This window comes from Girardinichthys multiradiatus, chromosome 17 (genome assembly GCF_021462225.1).
Source record: "Girardinichthys multiradiatus isolate DD_20200921_A chromosome 17, DD_fGirMul_XY1, whole genome shotgun sequence".
NCBI lineage: Eukaryota > Metazoa > Chordata > Actinopteri > Cyprinodontiformes > Goodeidae > Girardinichthys > Girardinichthys multiradiatus.
The window spans coordinates 16,740,940-16,761,543 of NC_061809.1; the positions used below are offsets into that span (position 1 = coordinate 16,740,940).

The 20,604-nt window shown below is 42.1% G+C and overlaps 2 protein-coding genes across 7 annotated transcripts in view; one reads left to right on the top strand and one right to left on the bottom strand.

Annotated features, from left to right (window-relative positions):
• Window positions 1-19,982, top strand: part of LOC124883254 — a 40,897-nt gene extending 20,915 nt beyond the window's left edge. The window contains exons 1-4 of one of the 3 annotated variants that reach the window (XR_007042129.1): window positions 1,538-6,735; window positions 6,812-7,770; window positions 16,601-16,689; window positions 16,878-17,436. The gene's annotated coding sequence lies outside the window, so the exon portion shown is untranslated. Of the gene's footprint in view, window positions 1-1,537; window positions 6,736-6,811; window positions 7,771-16,600; window positions 16,690-16,877; window positions 17,437-19,495 lie in introns of those variants that run through there. The other 2 variants (XM_047390266.1, XM_047390265.1) reach the window with 2 other exon arrangements.
• Window positions 1-20,604, bottom strand: part of LOC124883256 (ninjurin-2-like) — a 44,223-nt gene that overhangs the window by 17,066 nt on the left and 6,553 nt on the right. The window lies entirely within an intron of this gene.

Sequence of the window (20,604 nt, forward strand, 5' to 3'; positions counted from 1 at the left end):
CGAGGCATGTGACATCGCCCGGTACGATGGAGCCGGGGTCCCCCCCTGGAGCCAGGCCTGGGGTCGGGACTCGCCGGATAGCGCCTGGTGGCCAGGTTGCTCCTCGCGGAACCCGGCCGGGCCAAGCCCAAATGAGAGATGCGAGGCCATCCCCCAGTGGGCCCACCACCTGCGGGGGGAACCACGAGGGACCGGTGCAAAGAGGATTGGGTGGCAGACGAAGTTGGAGACCTCAGCAGCCCGATACTTAGGCTGGCTCTAGGGACGTGGAATGTCACCTCGCTGGGGGGGAGGAGCCTGAGCTTGTGCGGGAGGTCGAGAGATATTGACTAGAAATAGTCGGGCTCGCTTCCACGCACAGCGTGGGCTCTGGAACCGATCTCCTTGAGAGGGGCTGGACTCTCTTCTACTCTGGAGTGGCCCACCGGGAGAGGCGCCGGGCTTGGGTGGGTTTGCTTGTTGCCCCCCAGCTCAGCCATCTTGTGTTGGGGTTTAACCCAGTGGATGAGAGGGTCGCATCCCAGCGCCTTCGTGTTGGGGACAGGTCTCTGAATGTCGTTTCGGCCTACGGGCCGAGCGGTAGTGCTGAGTACCAGGCCTTCCAGGCGTCGCTGTCGGGGGTGCTTGATAGTGCCCCTCCTGGGGACTCCATTATTCTGCTGGGGGCCTTCAACACCCACGTGGAAAATGACAGTGACACCTGGAGAGGCGTGATCGGGAGGAATGGCCTCCCCGATCTGAATCCGAGTGGTGCTTTGTTATTGGACTTCTGTGCTAGTCATGGGTTGTCCATAATGAACACCATGTTCAAACATAAGGGTGTCCATCAGTGCACTTGGCACCAGGACACCCTAGGCAGGAGGTCAATGATCGACTTTGTTGTCGTATCATTAGACCTTCGGCCACATGTTTTGGACACTCCGGTGAAGAGAGGGGCTCGGAGTAGAGCCGCTGCTCCTCCACATCGAGAGGAGCCAGTTGAGGTGGCTTGGGCATCTATACCGGATGCCTCCTTGATGCCTTCCTCGGGAGGTGTTCCAGGCACGTCCCACCGTGAGGAGGCCCAGGGGACGACCCAGGACACGCTGGAGGGACTATGTCTCTCGGCTGGCCTGGGAAAGCCTTGGGCTCCCCCCGGAGGAGCTGGAAGAGGTGTCTGGGGAGAGGGACGTCTGGGTGTCTCTGCAGAGTCTACTGCCCCGCGTCCCGGATAAGTGGAAGACGACGAGTACGAGTCAGTCACATGAGTCTTTGTGCTACAGCATGAAGCAGCCTGTAACTCCAAGCAGCCACACCTTGTTGTCACTACATTTCCATCCAGAAATAAGACATGACAGGGATGTTGCATAACTTGAAGTAAATAAGTTAATGTAATTTGCCCTCAGACCGGGTTCATATTATTTAGAACATTGGGTAACTATTGGCTACCCACTCCTTTTTTTACTCTATGCATAGTATGTCCCTATAAATAAAAGGAACTGACTCGAGGATCTTTTAAAAACATTTTTGGCCCCCAATTCAGGGGCTACTTTTGATTATACACTCTGAACTGGTTCCTCATGTAGAATCCTGTTTTCTTGCCATTTAAATTTTTAATAGGTGGTGTTTTACTTTCTCTTTATTGGAATAAATTTGGATGATTTCTAATATTATTATCCACTTTGGTTGCTTGTGACCTAGTGTGTGTGTGTGTGTAATAGAGTCCATAAACACCTGGTTCTCCTTCTGTCTATCATGTTGCAGAAGCATGTTGGGTAAGAGGCTGATGTATTTTAGATAGTGCAATATGATTATCATACACTTGACAAATGTTAGACATGCTCGTGTGTGTGTGTGTGCATTTATATGTGTATGTTTGTGGGTCTCTTGTGGGTTTGTGCCAGGTGGATCTTGATTTATATCATAAGCAAGCAGTGTTTGCCTTTTCAGTTTTCTCAGTCCCACAGCTCACTGTCATGGCAACTGTATAAACATTCTTATAAACACAACTGTTTTTGCTTTTATGTGAAGTTTTGTGTTGAAACATTTTCCTTCTTTAAAAATGTAATGATTATGACTAAGTAGAAACCCCAGCCCTATTGATTCGCCTTTAAAAATAATGACAAATATAATCACAGTTTACACTTGCATGAGTAGTGTGTTATTTTATATGCTCCTTGTGTTTTAAATACTATTTTATGATTATTTATTGTGTCTGTGGATGCATTTCTATGTGCTGCCTGTGGATATGTGAATTTCGCTCTTGAGGATGAATCGTCTGTATGTCCGTCCCACTAGGAACTGCTGCCTCCTATAAATAATAAAAATCGGCCCCCCTGTGCCAGACCTCCCACCGCTGTTAATCAAATGCACCAGACATTGAAACTCCCTACTGACGTGCCACATTCAGCTGATCCAGTAGCTGCTTTTTAGAGTGTAGTGCAACCTCCTTAATTTAATAAATCTATAATATTAACTACTACTTCCTTCTTCTTTATTCATTGTGCCCTCCCTTACTTTCTCTTTTGCGTCCTTCCTTGTTTGCTTTCTTTCTTTCCAAAATTCAATTTTAGAAGAGTAGTTTATACTTGAAGATGTCTTCAGGGTGTCATGACAGTGATTTGCATGCTTTTTCTACACAAATCAACCTACTTTTGTTTGTTTCATTAAAATATCCGATATTTATTTCATTGTTTAAATTTTTTAATTGGGGCAGCACGGTGGCTCAGTTAATGCATTGTTGCCTTGCTGCAAGAAGATTCTCGGTTTGACTCCTGGCTGGGGTCTTTCTGCACAGAGGTTGCATGTTCTGCCAGTGCATGCGTGGGTTCTCTCCGGGTACTTCCTCCTACAGTCCAAAAACCTGAGTGTTAGGTTAATTGGTCTGTTTGAATTGCCCTTATGTGTGAATGGGTGTGTGAATAGTTGTTTGTCCTGTGTGTTGCCCTGCGATGGACTGGCAACCAGTTCAGGGTGCACCCCGTCTCTCGCCCGTACACAGCTGGAGACAGGAGACAGCTCCCCCGCAACCCTTTATGGAGGAAGCGGGTATAGAAGATGGACGGATGGATGGAGTTTTTAATTGAAACATATTTCAATTTTTGTGGTAAGTGAGTGGTTTGATCTTGAAGATATGGGCCCACATGGCTAAACGTTTAGATACCACTGCTCGGATATGTGCATATGTAGCTTCTAGGTTCCATAACACCAAAATAGTATTTAGTGCTGGTGAAAATTCTCAGTCATCTAGGATATGATAAATGCAAAAAAGGTTAGGGTTAGGGTCATCTCACAAATGGACAACAGTTCATCAGCATCAAAAACCACACCTCCACTGCTTTTCTGCCATCTACCTGGTCCCCCTTGGTTACATCATACTCCACCATAGTTTTAATTTCCATGGCTCACTCCACCCTGACCAACTGCATCCCTGAGATAAAATCATGGATGCACTCAAACTTCCTCAAACTCAACTATGATAAATCAGACAACCTCATCTTTGGTCCCAAATACTTTTCCAAAAACGCCCATAACTTCAGTCTCACCATTGACAACACAACTTTGTCTCCCTCCACTCATATCCGCAACCTTGGAGTTATCTTGAACAGTAAACTCCCTTTCGAACACACGTCAGCCACATTACAAGAACTGCCTTCTTCCATCTCAAAAATATTGCTTGTCTCTGCCCGTCACTCCCTTTGTCTGCGGCTGAAATTCTCATCTATGCCTTCATCACATCCAGACTTGATTACTGTAACAGCTTTCTTTATGGTTCATTATCCAAAGTCCTCAATTAACTTTAGGACATACAAAATTCTGCTGCTCACCCCAGTTCTCCAGACTCCTGTCCCCCAACACATTAATTTCAATGTTCTCCATCCTACCCACAAAAACCTCCATAAACAGGCCCCCTGCTATCCCCCCAACCTGCTCCATCATCACACTTCTTCACACAGCCTCCGCTCCTCTGATGCCAACCTGCTGTCTTTAACACTGAGAACCAAGCATAGAAGCTGGGGTGATACAGCCTTCTCCATAGCTGCTCCCACCCTCTGGAACCCTCCCCCAAATACATTTGTGACTGTACAGACCTATCAACAGTCAAATCACATTTCAAAACTCACCTTTTTACAACTGCTTCTCATTCTTATGCTTTTGCTTATCTTTTGCTAATCCTGACTTTTTTTATTGTCCAATGTTATGTATTTAAGCGCTCTGATTTTCTTATTACTTTGTTTTATTCCTGTAAAGTGTCTTTGAGTGTATTGAAAAGCATTATACAAATGTAATGTTTTATTATGATTGTTATTATTATTATTATTATTAATGACGCCCTTTTGTTAGGGGAGTCTAATCTGCGTGTTAATTTAGATGTGCAGAACGACACATCCCAAACAGCTTAAAAGCTTTGAACTTCTCCCTCACCAGCTTTGAACTGAGAAAGCACTTTGGATGAAGAGCAAAACTTCTTCAGCTCCAAGAACGGAAGTCCAGTTGTTTTGTTTTTTAACCTTTTTTTTAAAAAAGTTCAGTGTTTATATCTCTGGTGGGTTTATTAAGAGTAAACAGAATCTGCTTTTAACTTAGTGTTCATTTGCCTTAGATTAGATTAGATTTTTTTCTTTATATGAAAATAGTTTTAACCTTGAAAACTAACAGCTTCCTAATGTAAAACTGAAACTATCAGCCACAGGAAAGAAGGGGTTATAGAGGCCAACTAGAACAACTAAAAGAATGTAACCACATCTCCATAATTTGAAGGAGAGGGAGGAAAATGTTAGCTTCATCCCGGAAACAGCAGTGAAAACATTTTCCAATAATTTTCAGCCTGCTTAGGGTTTTAATAACACCAGATGCTTCCTGGTGCATCACACTGAGAAACATTTGTGATATGGATTTTCAACTGAATTTATGAACAGCCTTTGGGCCTACATTTATAAACATTGTCAGGTGATTTAATATCTCCAGCTGGTGTTTGCAGATCCAGCTGGAAAAGGTGTGTATCTGCAGCATCATAAGCAACGGCATCGAAACCCTCAACTTTTGTTACAAAAAGCCTTTAGAAACGTATAGCTGTTGATACACAGACATCAATTTGCTCAGAGCAAACGGTGTAGATAAATAAAATGCACTGGAGGGAGGGAGTTTTAGACGTGCATTGGAGGGTGTTTAAAAGGACCTTATGGCTTTGTGATGGAACTCTATTTTTAAACTTGTTCACAGCTGGTTTTATACAGAACCAACACAGAGCTGAAACAACTCTGGTCTACATAGGGTACCAGGAATGAGGCAGATCCTTTGGGGTCAGGTTAGGTTTTAGGGACTGAAGGCAGATGTTGAATCAAACTTAAAACAAGAATACCAGGCCTCAAGGTATAATGAAATAGATTTGTTTTGTTATGGCCTAAGATTGTCACATTTGGTGAGCTTTGTATAGGAGGTCTATAACTATTTACAGTGCTTTGCAAAAGTTCACACCTCTAGAACTTTTTTGAACTACAAACCTCAATATATCTTATTGGGATTATATGTGATTGATAAACACAAATTAGTGATTTATTTCAAAAAGAGAGGCAAAAGGAGACATGGTATTCCTTTTTGTTATTGTTTTTTTTTTTTACAAAGAATATTCGAAAAGTGTGTTTTGACCTCTTTACTTGTATGTCCTTAAAAAAATCCAGTGCAGCCCAATACTTGGAGAGGTCCCTATGATAGTAAATAGAGTCGACATTTGTGTGATATAATTTCACCATGCATTCAGCTGTTCTGTGGAGGCAGCAGACATTGGGTCCCTGGAAACTCTAGAGGAGCTGCAGAGATCTCCAGCCTAAGTGGAAGAATCTGCAGAAATAACAATGATTAAACAGGGAATCTACAAATCTGGTCTTTGTGAAAGGGTGGTAAGATAAAAAGCATTGCTAAACGACTGCAGTAAGAAGTCCTGTTTACAGTTTGCCACAAGTCATGAAACACAAACTGAACTTTTTGGCTCACATGCTGAATGCTATCTGTGGCAAAAAAAAACAACGATTGGGAGCCACAGCTCAGTTGTTAGACAGGGCACACCCTATGTGGAGGCAACTGTCCTCATCATAATTATCCTGGGTTTGATTTTCAACCTTGGAACATTTACTATATGTCTTCTCCCTTCTCTTTCTGCCCCCTTTCCCACCAACTAACCGTGAAAGGTTAGTTGTGGCAGAAAATCTTAAATAAATAGCCTAACTTTAACCATCACTCTAAAAGTGATTCTATGATGTGATTGTGATGTTGACTTAAGAGCAGCTAAATAAAAATGCATGCCATGCTTAAGTTTAAACTTTGGTTAAACAAAGTTTAACTGTTTCACTGTATCTGCATTGCCAGAAATATGACCACTATAAAAAGTACATGTTTTTCCAAAGTAAGCAATGCACTTGCCTTTGCATGCATGGCCACTGGCTCTCTGCGTGGTATACTGTAGGTAGGACTGCAAAAATCATTAATGGATCAAATAGAGTTGTTGAATATCATCAGCATGGCTCATGTGAGCATTTGATTACAGTAGCAAACACTGTGGTTAGAAAACTGTTGGAATTCTGGGAGTTTCTTTCTGTTCACCTGTTTTACCTGCCACTAACCCCATCCAACCTCTAGATGGCACCAGACGCACGGTAGGAGCTGAGTCCACAGGTCTTCTCCATCAGCCTCATCAGGAGAGGAGCTTAAGTACCCAACGTTGCTAACACTCCGGCGCCTGAGTGTTAACCTGCAGTGGTAACTCTAGCTGGCCAAGACAAGTCTCCTTGTGATTAATTTCTGAGTACTTACCTTCTCGTGCCCTCCTTCCCAGGTTACCTCCAGTTCCGAGCTTCTTATCCAGTCTGCGTATGCAGAAGATCCAGACTCTCTCTCCGCAAGAGAACTTCACGGATTATCTTCTCAGTTGGCTGCATTCGGGTTTCAAGTCTCCTCAGGCTTCCTCTGAACAAGCCTGGCTCACCCTCCACTGTGCCCCCCTCCAAGATCATCCACCTGGTGCCACCTCCACCTCAAGTGGAAGCAAAACAAAATTACCTGGACCTTTCACTTACCCGACGCGCTCCCGGAGTTTTCCATCATCTCACCTCTCCTCCCCCATGGCGGATCTCCTAATCACCCTCTGTACAAAAATATTTTAAGATCAACAACCCAGAATATTACCTGTCATTTACCATTGATCCCTTCTCAATACAGCGGCTAGTTCCTGTTTCCCCAGCCAACAAAATATTTCTTAATAAACTTGTTAAAACCTTTCCTGTTTTCCTGAATGTATTTCTGCATGTGGGTCAAAGCAGCTAGAAAAACGATGACAAAAACAAGTCCCAACAGCTTTTGATTATAATTCACTGACCTGAAAAAGGCAAACTGCCATATTTTAATCTCAACTTACACTTGTTTGTATCCAAAGCAAACAAGACAAGTGGATTTAAGGATGGGCACAGTAATTGAGGACCTGTGTGTTTGTGTGTTCATGTTATATAGTGTAAACAGCTAAACTGAACATGTAGATATTTGAATACACCCCTCAGGAGGAAAGCCATTGTATAAGCAGGTGAAAAGAATGGAAAACTCCAGAAATGGGAAAGTGGTATTTCAGAATGTGTTTTTATTGTATGATCTCACTCCACAGGAATGTGTTTTCCCACAGATGTTAGGAGTTTGAACCTCCCTCAGGCCTTCAAACTCGTGTGATGTCGCAGGACATGCTTCCTAGCAACATCCTGACTTTTATGGCCCGGCCTTCATCAATGTCCGCAACATTCACTTCCCGTGAGTGAGACCTATTCCACTTCCTGAGTTCCAAGAGTCCTGTACCAGTGGCTGCATGACAAGTGACTCAAAAAAGCAACTGTAGATTTGTGCAAAATTCAGATTCCTGATCAAATTGTGCCCCATAAAAAAATTGTTGCAACGTTGAAAGTATGTTATGACTTCAGAATTCAAGCACTCAATGAGGAACAGGATGTCACTTCTTTCTTGGCTTCTTGTAAACACTCTTGTCTTTATGTAGTTAATGAAAGACAGGAGTGTCAGCACACTTCTGAGATTTGAATCATGCGTTTTTGAGAAGGAACATACTCGAAACTTGAAGAAAACTGGCGCCAACAGACCTAAATGTAGGACTGCTATATTACCTTGTCAAATAATATTTTCAGATCATGGCCTTATGTGTAAAATCTGAAGAAGGTGTTGCTTATTTATGCACAGGAGAACACCATAATAAAAAGCCATAATAAAAAACATCTACACATTCTTGTTAAAATATTAGTTTTTTGGGAATTATTTCAGGACCTATATGATTCATAGGCTTTATAACGCAATTAAAAAAGAAAAAAAAGAATGAGCTTCACTCATCAAAGGTGTTTCCAGTTGTGTACTTGGCATCATCCAACAGTAGGACCACATAGTCATATTTAATAAATTAGAATCAGCATTCCAATGATACTTGTCATTAAGTGTTTAAAAAGTTGTTTTTTAAATTGGTCTGATGTAATATTTTAATCTTAGACCAGTTCGAAGGTGTGTACACTCCAACTCCCACTACAACCTAGAAGTGCGTTCTTCAGTTGAGTTGCACAGGTTATTAGTCACATTAACAGTGACAAGCCTTCTCAGATGAGTTATTTTGATCTCATTCATTAACATTGCAAAACCTTGAAATTTTAGCTATGGTATGTAGACTCTTGATATCCTCTGTATTACATTAACACACCTTAGTTGCAATGATTGCCAACTTTTTTTTCTTTACCTTGGATGTGACAGTTAGAAACAAAAAGAACACTGAGGTTTACACGAGTAACCTGTGCCAGTTCAACCAGTTGGACATATACATATAATTCAGACTATGTTTGTCTTGTGAACATATATTGAAAGGGAAAAAAAAACACTTGTCAGTAACCTAATTGAAATAGAAGAATGCAAAGAAACCATTAAATATGCATCTCCTGTGAGTGATTTATAGCAGGTTTTTAATAGATATACCAGAAGTATACATGACAAGCTAACTGTACAAATGTCTACTGTGAACATTGCCTTAGGTGAAGAAGAGTAATTATCTGCATGCACGCAAATACAACTCTTTTTTTGGTTAATTCAATGTGCAAACCTTTGATCATCCATACATGTGCACACAAGCTGCTTCACTTCGAAGCATACCTACAATTACAAAGTATTTCAAATATTGGATTAGTGGTTACTGTCCGCATGGCAGTTGACTAAGGAGAAGAAAGTCTATTTGGAGGTGGCTTCCTCGTCATTGTCCTCAAGTTCTGGAAGGAGTATGAGTCTGGCGACCGGACGAACATAGGTACGATCCTTCACTTGTACACTGGCAGCACGTACACGTCCATCCTTCCCTGGCTGGGTCTGTGAGATCCGTCCTACTGGCCACAATGCGCAAGGGAGTTGTTGATCCATGATTAGGACAACGTCTCCAATCGAGAGTGCTCTGCCATCTTTCCTCCACTTGCTGCGCTCTTGTAGCCCTGGTAAATAATGACTGATGAAGGATGACCAGAAGGCATCAGCAATGACTTGACGGTGCCTCCAACGCCTTCTCCTGAGATCACTGGGGTCATAGACTGCTTGAGGCAGAGATGAGTTGTGACGGCCCATAAGGAGGAGGTTAGGCGTGACCGGATCCAAAGCATCTGAAAACAAGTAACCTAGGGGTTTATTGTTCATTATGCCTTCAACCTCCACCAGAGTTGTTAGCAGAACTGGTTCAGGAATCGTTTGGTCTTTAAGAACAACACGTAGAGCAGTCTTGATGGATTTCACTTCCCTCTCCCATGTGTCGCCAAAGTGAGGTGCACTTGGAGGATTGAACCGAAAGGATATCTGGTGTTCAGCAAGTTGTTCTCTTAGTTGAGAGCCCATTGCAGCGAATGCTTCACGCAACTCTTTTTCTCTGCCGACAAAGTTGGTTCCATTGTCCATGAGGAGTTCGAAGGGTTTGCCACGTCGGGCAATGAATCTTCTCAGCGACAGTAGGAATGCGTCTGCATCAAGGCTCTCTAGCAACTCCAAATGCACTGAACGAGTTGTCATGCATTTTTAGACGATGCCCCACCTTTTGTCTGTGTGGCGACCTATCGTCACTTGGAAAAGTCCAAAGCAATCAACTCCAGTTAAATAAAAGGGTGGTTTATGGAGTCGTAGTCAAACTGGTGGGTAATCAGCCATCTTGGGAACATCTGGTTTCGCTTTCCATTGTTGGCACTCCAGACATGAATGCTGATGTTTCCGGATGGCCTCCCTGCCTCGTATGACCCAGAACCTACATCCTAGCTCAGCAAGAACACGTTCCGGACCAGGGTGTAGTAGTGACTCATCCGTGTTCTGGATAAAACGCTTAGTTACAGGGTGGCTGGGATCTAACATAACAGGGTGGATGGTCTCTAAAGCCAGTCCGTCTGCATGCCTTAACCTGCCACCAACTCTGAGTAATCCTGTTGCTCCGTCATATTCCGGTGACAGAGATGCAAGTTGACTGTCTGAAGGTAGCATTCTTCCAGCCTTGAGGGCTCTGAGTTCTTCAGCAAAACAATCATCTTGAGCTTCTCTGCTTGTACATAATCATCAGCTGTGCGGGTTGATGTAGTATTGATATCAGCCGCCCGTGCAGGGAGCTAGCGATCTCGTGTAGAAGCTCTTTCCAGGTGGAGAACATACTTGGGTCAGGAAGTTGCGTAGACAACGTGCTGGAAACAGTTCCCACAAAGGCAGACTTCCTTAACTCCGTGATGTCCGGTTCCATCTCAGATGAAGGCATGGTAGGCCATACCGTCTCCGCTTGGTAGAGGAATTGTGGACCTTTGTTCCAGCGATGATCCTGCACCATCTCTTGCAGAGTGAGTCCGCGAGTAATGTCGTCAGCGGGATTACTCAGAGTCGACATGCTGCCATTGGTCAGTGTTTGTCAGATTCTGAATTTCTGCGATGCGTGTCCCCACAAAGACTTTGTAACGGCAGGATTTGGATTTTATCCACTGCAACACCATTGTGGAATCTGACCAAAGAGTAATGCGATCAGGAGATATTGCAAGCTCAGTTTCAATCACTTTGGCTAGCTGTGCGCCTGTTAAAGCGACACGAAGCTCAAGACGTGGGATAGACAACTGCTTACGGGGTGCGACCCTGGATCTGGCAAACAGGAAGGTGACATAGATGTGCTGATTGTCATCTGTCGTTTGCATGTACGCCACTGATCCATAGGCACGCTCCGAAGCATCACAGAAAATGTGTATGCGACGGTTTGCTTTGGCAGTAACAATTGTTGCTGGTGCATAGGGTCGAGGCAACTTGAGCTCTTGTAGAGTGGGAATCTCCTGTACCCAACTCAACCATTTATCCAAAAGATTAACTGGTCGGATCTCATCGTCCCAACAAATGTTGGACTTCCACATATCCTGGATCAGTACTTTGCATCTCATGGTGAATGGCACAATGTAGCCCAAAGGATCGTATAACTTGGCAAGGACTCTGTAGACGTTTCGAAGGGTGGAGACTGAAGAATCAGCGCAGTGAGGCTTGTAGCTTAAGGTGTCGTTTAAACAATCCCAGCGTAGTCCAAGTGTGGGCTCATTCAGGTTATCACTAGCCTTGGATAGCCATAATTCACTGCTAGCCGACTGTGCTTCAGAAGGTAGGTGAGCGACCACTTCGGGCATGTTACTAGCCCACTGCCGAATCTCAAAGCCTCCTTTGCTCAGAAGTGCTTGCAGATCGTCAATCAGGGCTTTGGCATCCTCAGCTTTGCTCACACTGTGGAGGCAATTGCCCACATAGAATGAGTGCTCAACCACATGCATGAGTAGAGTGTTTGGTGGCTCATGATCCTTGACATGCTGTTGTAGAGCATAGACCGCACAACAAGGGCTACATGTTGCCCCGAAAGGCAGCACCTCCCATTGGAAGATACGTGGTTCAGATGCCCTCTACATGTCCCGCCACAGGAATCTTACCAGTGGTTTATAACAGGGCAATAAACTGATTTGGTGAAACATCGATTTAATATCTCCACTGATGGCCACAGCATGACATCGAAACCGCATCAGAACCCCAATCATGGTGGCCCCAAGAGTAGGCCCGGGCAGGAGTTGGTCATTCAGTGACAGGCCATTTAAGGAAAAGGAATAGTTGAAGACTACTCTGTCTTTTCCATTATGGTGCACCATATGATGAGATACGTACCACGACTCGGTGGACTCCGATGCCTCCTCTGTTGAGATCTCTGCGACATAGCCGGACAGAATGAGTTTCTCCATCTCCTTACAGTATGAGGCTGCTCGATTAGCATCTTTAGCTAACCTGCGTTCAATGCTGCAAAGGTTGGGCATTACAGCATCTTGCGGTACACAGAGTGTGATGACTGGTTGGCGACGTAACAGTGGAGTGGCATATCGCTGGGTACCATCGACAGATACACGTGCAGAGGCTGCCTTTAGAAGATTGAGCGCCTGCTGATCTTGCTTGGAATGCACTGCCGTCTTCTCGCTGACATATGGGAGTGTGATATTTATAATGCTCACTGAGATGAGGATGACAATTCATCAAATTATCGAGTGCCATCTTGAGAAGAGCAAAATCACTCTCCTGGCCACTCTCAAAGAGAGGCAAGGTAGGTTTAGGGATGCTGTAGGAGGTAGCAATTAGGGCGACTGGAACACCGCTTAGCACACTGTTAGCTGGCGGAACAGTTGTAGTTAATGGTTGTTCAGTAGAAACAGTGAAGGAAGGTGGTATTTGAGTTTGTGCAGGATTCTGTGGTTGTACTGGCGGATGCTGAATAGTGGCCAGTGGCTGAAGAGATGGTTGCTGAATGGTGACCAGTGGCTGAAGAGGTGGTCGCTGAATGGGGACCAGTGGCTGAAGAGGTGGTCGCTGAATGGTGACCAGTGGCTGAAGAGGTGGTCGCTGAATGGTGACCAGTGGCTGAAGAGTTGCTCGCTGAATGGTATGGGATGGTAGTGGTAGCCCAGAGAATGTAGCAGGGGCTGACGGGATTGACAAAGCTTCATCATCCACTTCTGCTAGGTAGGACTTTATGAAACTGGCAATGTGAGCCTCCTTCTCTAACTTTTTCAAGCGTCTCTGTCGTCCCATCTCTCTAGCCATCCTCTCTTTAGCCAAATAAGCTTCCTCCTGTAGCCTCTGTCCCTCTCTAGCTTGTGCATCCAATGCTGCAGCTTCTAAATCAGCTTTCCTTTCCTCTTCTATTTCCTGTTGTAAGTCAGAAAGCTCTAATACTTTGATCTGTTCCTCCAGTGCAGCTGTTTGAATATCAGATGTGGTCTTAAACAGATGGAGTCCGTAGGATGACCGAGAGGACTGCTGTGAGTGTGCAGAGGCTGGGTAACTTGTCAAACTCTTACCTCTGGTTGACTGAGCCTGACCTGGTTGTCCTACAAGGGGTGAGGAGGCTTGGGCCAAAGGCAGTTGTGAGGGAAGGAGAGTGACGTTATATTGGGCCAAATACTGTGGCAGGCGGTGATCTCTCTGGGGTCGGACGGATGACTCCTGCTGCCGATTATCAGCTGCTGACTCCATAGTGTCCTAGAACCCCAAATCCGGCTCGAAGGACCAATTTCAAATATTGGATTAGTGGTTCAGTTTAGGATGGAAACACTATGGATAGATTCCGACCAGAGAATCCTTTTATCAGCTTTATTTCACGCAGCAGGTCATCAAATCCAGGAAATGTACAGGTATTTGTATATGTGTGTGGTCTAAGCAGAAACATAAAGAGAAATGATGACTTAAATTATCTGGTTCTTTCTCATTATTTTAACAACACAGTCCAACAACCGGACATATTGCTATACAGCACACTAAATTACCTCTCAAAAGGTACCCTTTAATATCTGCTATAAATTTGTCTCAGCACAATTCGAGTGGTTAGCAACATAATAAACATAGCGAAGAACTGTGTAGATGTATCCGCACTAGTAAAGTGTTATAAACAAATATAGGTTCTAACTCGACATTCGGTGAGTTTATTAATGCGCACGGAGTACGGTCTACAAATAACATTACTGCATCTACAGCATTGTGAATCAACATTACAAAGCTAACGTAAATTAGCACATTTAACAGATAAATTAGCATGAAAGTACAGTAAACATACTGTAAAGCATCAAACTTACTTGTTATTCATAAACGCACACAAACTAGGAACAAACATACTCCATGTCTGCTTAGTCTTTATGCAGCGTCAACTGAGCAGCAGCCTGCAAACTCGGCTCTGACGCAGCTCATGTGATGAGGCGTTCAAGGGCACCTTGGTAATCTCAGCATCGAACTAATAGGCTTTCGGACAAAGTACATATGCACGCAGTCAAGATAATTTCTATAATTCCCTCTTGTAAAGACCCATTTTACACATATTAAGCAAAACACGCATCTGGAATACAAAGAGCTGTTACACCATGCATGTCTTAAGATCATAAGCAAAGAGGAAAAAATATATCTTAGCTCCCAAGTTGCAAAAGAGCTTGGTAAGCCACTTGAACAAACACTGACAATAATCCTGCTTGTTTTGGTGCTGGGACAGACCATTCAGCACTTATTCATATGGTACCCACGTTAACTAACACAGAACAATACCATCAGCGTATCACTAGTACCTTAAAGTACTGTTGTTGCAGAAACTAAATGCTTTGCTCTGCTTGAACTGTGCTTGATTGCACTGATCCATCCAAAGTGATTCGATTTAGGGGCTGTTCTGTCATTTTATAACCAGTGCAAGAGCTGTATGTCCACATTCTCGGCCAAAGTCAAGCTTGTTCCCAGTGCAGGTTGGTCTCCACCAATGCCTGGAGAGATTTACCTCCTGGATCTGTACCATGTGGACAATGGCTAGATGAAGCTCGCACCCAGTGATCAGGCCAGCTGATATTTGCATTGCAAGCTGCGTTGCTTGGGGGATTTTCTTGTTCTTTATGTGTTGGACTCGATCGTGTTTGGGGATTTAAGTTTCTCATATATACGCAGAGTTGTCTTTGGTTTCTTATTAGCAGCTTCCGGTTTCATTTTGGTTACTTTCTGTTCTCTGTTCTCTTTACTTCCTGTTTCCTTTTTGTTTCTGAGTTCCCTGTCTCCTGTTGGTTTCTTTCTTATACTGTGCTCTGTTTGTGTTCTGACTATTAGTTTCTGGTCTGTGTTTAGTTCCTGTTCTGCCATTTATTTTCTATGATTCCCACTGTTCTCTGAATGGACTCTCAGCTGCTTCCACTCTGCTCATTAGTCTCATCTGTTTCTTGGTCCAATCATCAATTCTTCACAGTACTCTTCTTGGTTTTTTAATCATTGTGGGTTCAGTTGCTTAATACTGTTCTGGTCTGTTCCTTGTAATTCTACCATTGTCTTCCCTTCATGTTCCTGATTTGTTGTTGGATATTTTTTTAGTTTCATGATTTTCAGTTCATTTTCAGTTCTGTTTTTTGTACATTTCTTTTTGTGTTATTAAACATCTTTATTTTTTGCTTCTCCTCTGTCTCCCGTTTGCCTGCATTTAGGGTCCTCCACAACCACCACCACTACCTTTTGTGCCATTATGCACCTATTTATTACATGAAACTTTGGTTGATTTTAATTAAAATACTAACCATAAGAAGAGCTATTTGACAGCTTTTTACTTCAGATTACTTTAGTTACCACTGTTTTCTTTAACAGAGTTAATGGTTACTGCCCAAGTCAGATTGCTTATCTTGGGGAAGATAAGATGGGATGTCTCTGCTTTTCCAGCTTGGAACTTGAAGAAGAGTTTATTGCAAATGGAATGCAACATTTCTCTGATATTAGATATTTCTAGAATAAACATGCATATTTCTGTGTTTTTATTTTATTTGTTTACCTAATTCTCTCAAAGACCAAAGATCTTGTAACCCCCTCCAGTCTAATTTCATCATGAGAAAGTACTGCAGTACTAAATTATTAATACCAGTTCACTAACTCTCTCCCAGCATTCCAGCATTGTGGCAGACTGAGGTCAAGCTACAGTAATAACATGCTTTCTGGTGGCCTACTGACAAATGGCTCCAATTGCTTAACATGCCTGATCAACAATTTTGTACTATTGTGTCTTATTTCAGTTTTTTTCTAATGGCATAAAATTATTTGCCCAACAGAAGTTGAGGATGTTTGTTTTCACTGTAAAGGTCACATACCAATACACACCCTACACAATACACAGTAGTATTTATTGAGGTCTGCAGAGGCTCATAAATAAGATGTATATAATGTACGCTTGCACAGGGCTGAGTTATGCACACAGCAAACTGAGAAAAATCCTGAGAAGCATAGTTTTGGTCAAGTTCAAACTACAACACATGAGTGTTTAGCTATATGATCCTTCTAAAGCATGTAAAAAAGATCTTGTATTTTATGGTTTTCATTGGTCATTAAATACAATTCAGATAATTTAAAATCTGAGACTTTAGTTAGTTCTTTTAGTATTTTATTGCCATTAACATAAGTCATGAAGGCATCAATAGAGAATGGTTGTGGATCACGAGTAAAAGAATAATTTATGACATTTCCAACTCTGCTAGAGTTTCACGCAGAGAACAATTAATAATAGAGGTGTTTTGTTTCACAGTTGGCCTGATCTCACTGTGATGGAGTCAACAATAGTTCCATCAGCACCACAGACACAGTGAGGAGCTTCATTGACAAAGGCTGGATGAGGTAAGCCTGAGCCTCTGCCCCAAATAATAAAAGCAATTCTCTCCTGCTTTGCCTCAACTTTAAACCTGTAAACATTAGAAAAATCCTACTATCCTAATTTATCTGAGCAAGCTCGAACTATCAGGGAATATAGTAATAATAGAATATTTTCAAACAGGTCTAATTTGTCATTTTACGTTGATGTTCAGGATCCAGAAACAAGCCAGTGGCAAGAAGAATCATGGTGAAGCACTTTAACGAGAAAGCAAAGAAAGAAGCCTGCTGAAAACAGGAGAATGAAAACAGAGATGCTTGAATGCTGGGGGGGCTGATCAGTGAAGTGCAACAGAGGTGGGTCTAACTACTAGAGCAGCTGTGTAAGGACCATAAATGGATGAGCTGAGGAAAAAATACTTGTAGAGAAAGAACTAAGTAAACACCACAAGAAACTGAACCACAAATGAGAAAGGACTAAAGAGTAAGAATGAACACGGAAAGTTGATAGAAGGATCCAAAAATGTGCATATGAAAGCATAAGAAGAAAGACAAGTTGTCATGATGTGCTAATGTATCAAATTATCATTATTTTGGGTAAAATGTAACATTTAGTAGCCTTTGTCTTCATGGGTTATATTTAGAATGTTTCATTAGTAAATGTTTTGTTTCAGAAATCTCACTACAAGCCTCTAAATCCTAGAACTATGTTGTGTATAGCCCTTCTTATTAATTGGCCTTGAATCTTTTACATAAAATCTGAAAACATTTATAAACTTTGAACATTTTGTCACGAAAGGTTATTTGGTAAAAATGCAATTTTTGAGCAGAGGTATTGTCATCTAAAGGCTAGCTTGGGAAAAAAGTAGTGCCATCATTGTACTTGAATAGGATATAAGGATTTATGGGCCTTATTATTTTTTACCCAGTGCTAAATAACATTCGGTGAATTCATTATTGAATGCATCTATTTTCACCCTGAACCAGTTAAAAAGGAAAACAAAGATGTGCTTTAGTCCTGGGAATTTTGTAAAAACATTCTGCACTCCTTCTTACACACTTATGTATACTTCCGCACATACATGCATGCACACACAAGCTACCAAACACACATGCAAGACCGAGCAGAAAAATTCAGGTCTGGCTTTGTTCCCACAGGCACCCACTTTGTCTTATCCGGTGACCTAACCTCCATGCTGAAGTTCAGGAAAACACGCATAGAAAGAGATCTGTGTTTACCTCTGAGTGACCTCAGTCTTAACACAAACACATGCAAGCTTCATACTGGCCAATAACCTGGCAGATAACAACACACTTTATAGAGAAAGTCAAGGTTGAATTCTCTTCAGGCCTGTGTGTATACTATGCATGTTAGCAGGCTGGTTACAATATATTTCACTTCTCATTTTAATGTCACTACTTATTGAATGGATTCAGAAAAATAATGACAAGAAGTTCTGTCTTATTATCAGAACAATGACACACGCATGGTCGCTTAATCTGTGAAAAAATATTTAATATTTATCAACAGTGCATCTGCAGAGGCACACAAAATGCCCCTGAAAAGACTGACAGTGAGTGAGAGAAGCTGGCTTTACAAACCTGGGCCTGTATTTACAAGAATCCTAAAACTTAATCCTAGAATCCTCCTTAATCCTAGAATTTTCCTTTGCTAAGATAAAGGTTGTTCACAAAGCAATTTAGGCTTAAGGGAGCTCCTAAAGTTAAAAACTGTTAAGAGTAATGAAGAGGACTCCTAGTAAGCATTAGAATCTCTTAAGCAGAGAAGGTGGCGTAAAGACAGAGAAAAGAGAGATATTCTCCGTACAAGAACAACAGTGAGTTAAAAGGATTCTAGCGGCTCACCCGTGCAAGGGATCCACCCCCCTAAATAGTCGAGTAAATGAGCACATAAACATCTATAACAATCGTATATGATTAACATAAAGATAAGATTCCCCGAGGGGGAAATTAGTTTCAGCAGCAGAACAGGGTAAAGGTAAACCTCTAGTAAGGTAATTTTAGGAAAGATACATAAATATTAGAAACAAATTATGAATAACCATTAATAAAAAGGGAAGAAATGTACAAATAATATAGTACAGCAAAATTAAAATATTATTTGCAGACTGTTTAAAAATAATTTGCCCCCAAGTCTGCTTTGTTGATTGCACCGTGATCTCAGACCAAATCTACATGTTAACACTCCTCTCTTCTCCTCCACCAGCTGTGCCAACAGCAGGCTCTGCTCCTCTGTCCAGTTTGTTTTTTTCTACCTTTTTTTCTCAGTTTTGTTTCGGGCATTTTGCCAAATCAAACCTCTTTATTCAAGAAGGTAATCACAGTAAATGCTGAAGGTGAGTGTCCACATTAATATCAAATAGATGAAGTGGGAAAATAAACATGGCAAGTAAACATAACAATAAGCAAATCAAAAGAACGATGAGCATGTAAATAAGGTTCAAACATTTTGATGCTGTGTGACAGTTAATTTAATTTTGCTAGGTTTCATCATGATTTACTCAATTCTAAATCCAGTCTAAATGATCGATCAATTTCTTTCCATTGATTAATGGGAGCACATTTATTTTTTGTTTTTTGTAACAACCAATCACAACTCTCAGAGGGAAAGCATCACACCTAGCAATGGGGTCAACCACACCTCTTCACTGAGATGAAAATGTCTGTCGTCTCCTCGCTCAGAGTCGCTCTCAGCAACTACCTGAATCACTCTTAAGTTAAGATTGTTTGCCAGGAATATTAGGAGCTCTCTGAGAGGACTCTAAAAATCTTTGTGACTATGGGCCCTGGTGTGTGCTTGTGATTTTTGCAGGCATATTTGAGTCCTACTATTGTGGAGTCCCAGCGAGCCAGCCCAGGTGTTACAAAGAGGGCTTTCCTGCTGCTTCTTGGCGACCACGACCAAAACAAGTGGACGAAGATAAAAAAGGGCCGCAAAACTCAGCCCAAACTCGGCTTGTAGTGATTTGTTTCTGTGCTCCGAGGAGCCACTTAACTTAATATGACATCACTGTCATCATAAACTATATCATGCAGACCGCAGAATAAGTCTATCACAAGCGGGAAACAAGAGGGTAGAGATTCTCAGTCCAACCCAAGTGGAAGCAGAAGACTCTGCGTTGACAATAACGGTGCCAGATAACTGCTCTTTTTCAACTTGACAATAAAATTGTGTGTTTACAAGAAAGAAGGAGAGAAGGGAAACAGGAACATAAGAGTCATGATTTAATTGTTTATATCTGTCACGATCTCAGTTCCATTTAATTTCAGTCTTTAATGAGCTGATACAAACTGCAAACACTGAGAATAAGAGAAACCTTGGTTTTCTGAGTAACTTCTTCAAAGCTGATTTAGATTCATGCTGTATGAGCTGTCATTTCCCCCCAAAATGAAAAGAAAACACTCAATCCCCCTGGATAGAGTAAAGAGGAAGGACTGGGATATGAGAAGAGAGATAACACAAAAGTAAGGCCAAAAGGAAACTTTAAGCTTCACTACATTTTGCAGCAGCCCACATTGACAAGCTAAATTCCTTCTGAGGAAAGGTTTTATGGTCAAATAAGACAAAGATTACGTTATGTGGCCTCAATGGCAAGAAGTATGTTGTGGGAGTATAGGTGATGCTTTCAATCTTAAAGACACTGTACACCTGTTGAGTATGGTGGTGGGACCATCATGCTGTGGGCTGTTTTGCTGGTATAAAGCGGATACAATAATAAAGTACAGGAACTACCTCCAAATTCTTCAACTTTATCTCAAATTAACAGCAACTTGGTTACATTTTGAACACAAATGTGTATTCCAAATAGACAACAATCCCAAACACACCAGAATGGTTTTGGAATGGAAAAAGAAGGCTGACATTAAGCTTTTTGAAAGCTCTGTACAGCATTTTTGTAAACTATGCTATTAATACACTGA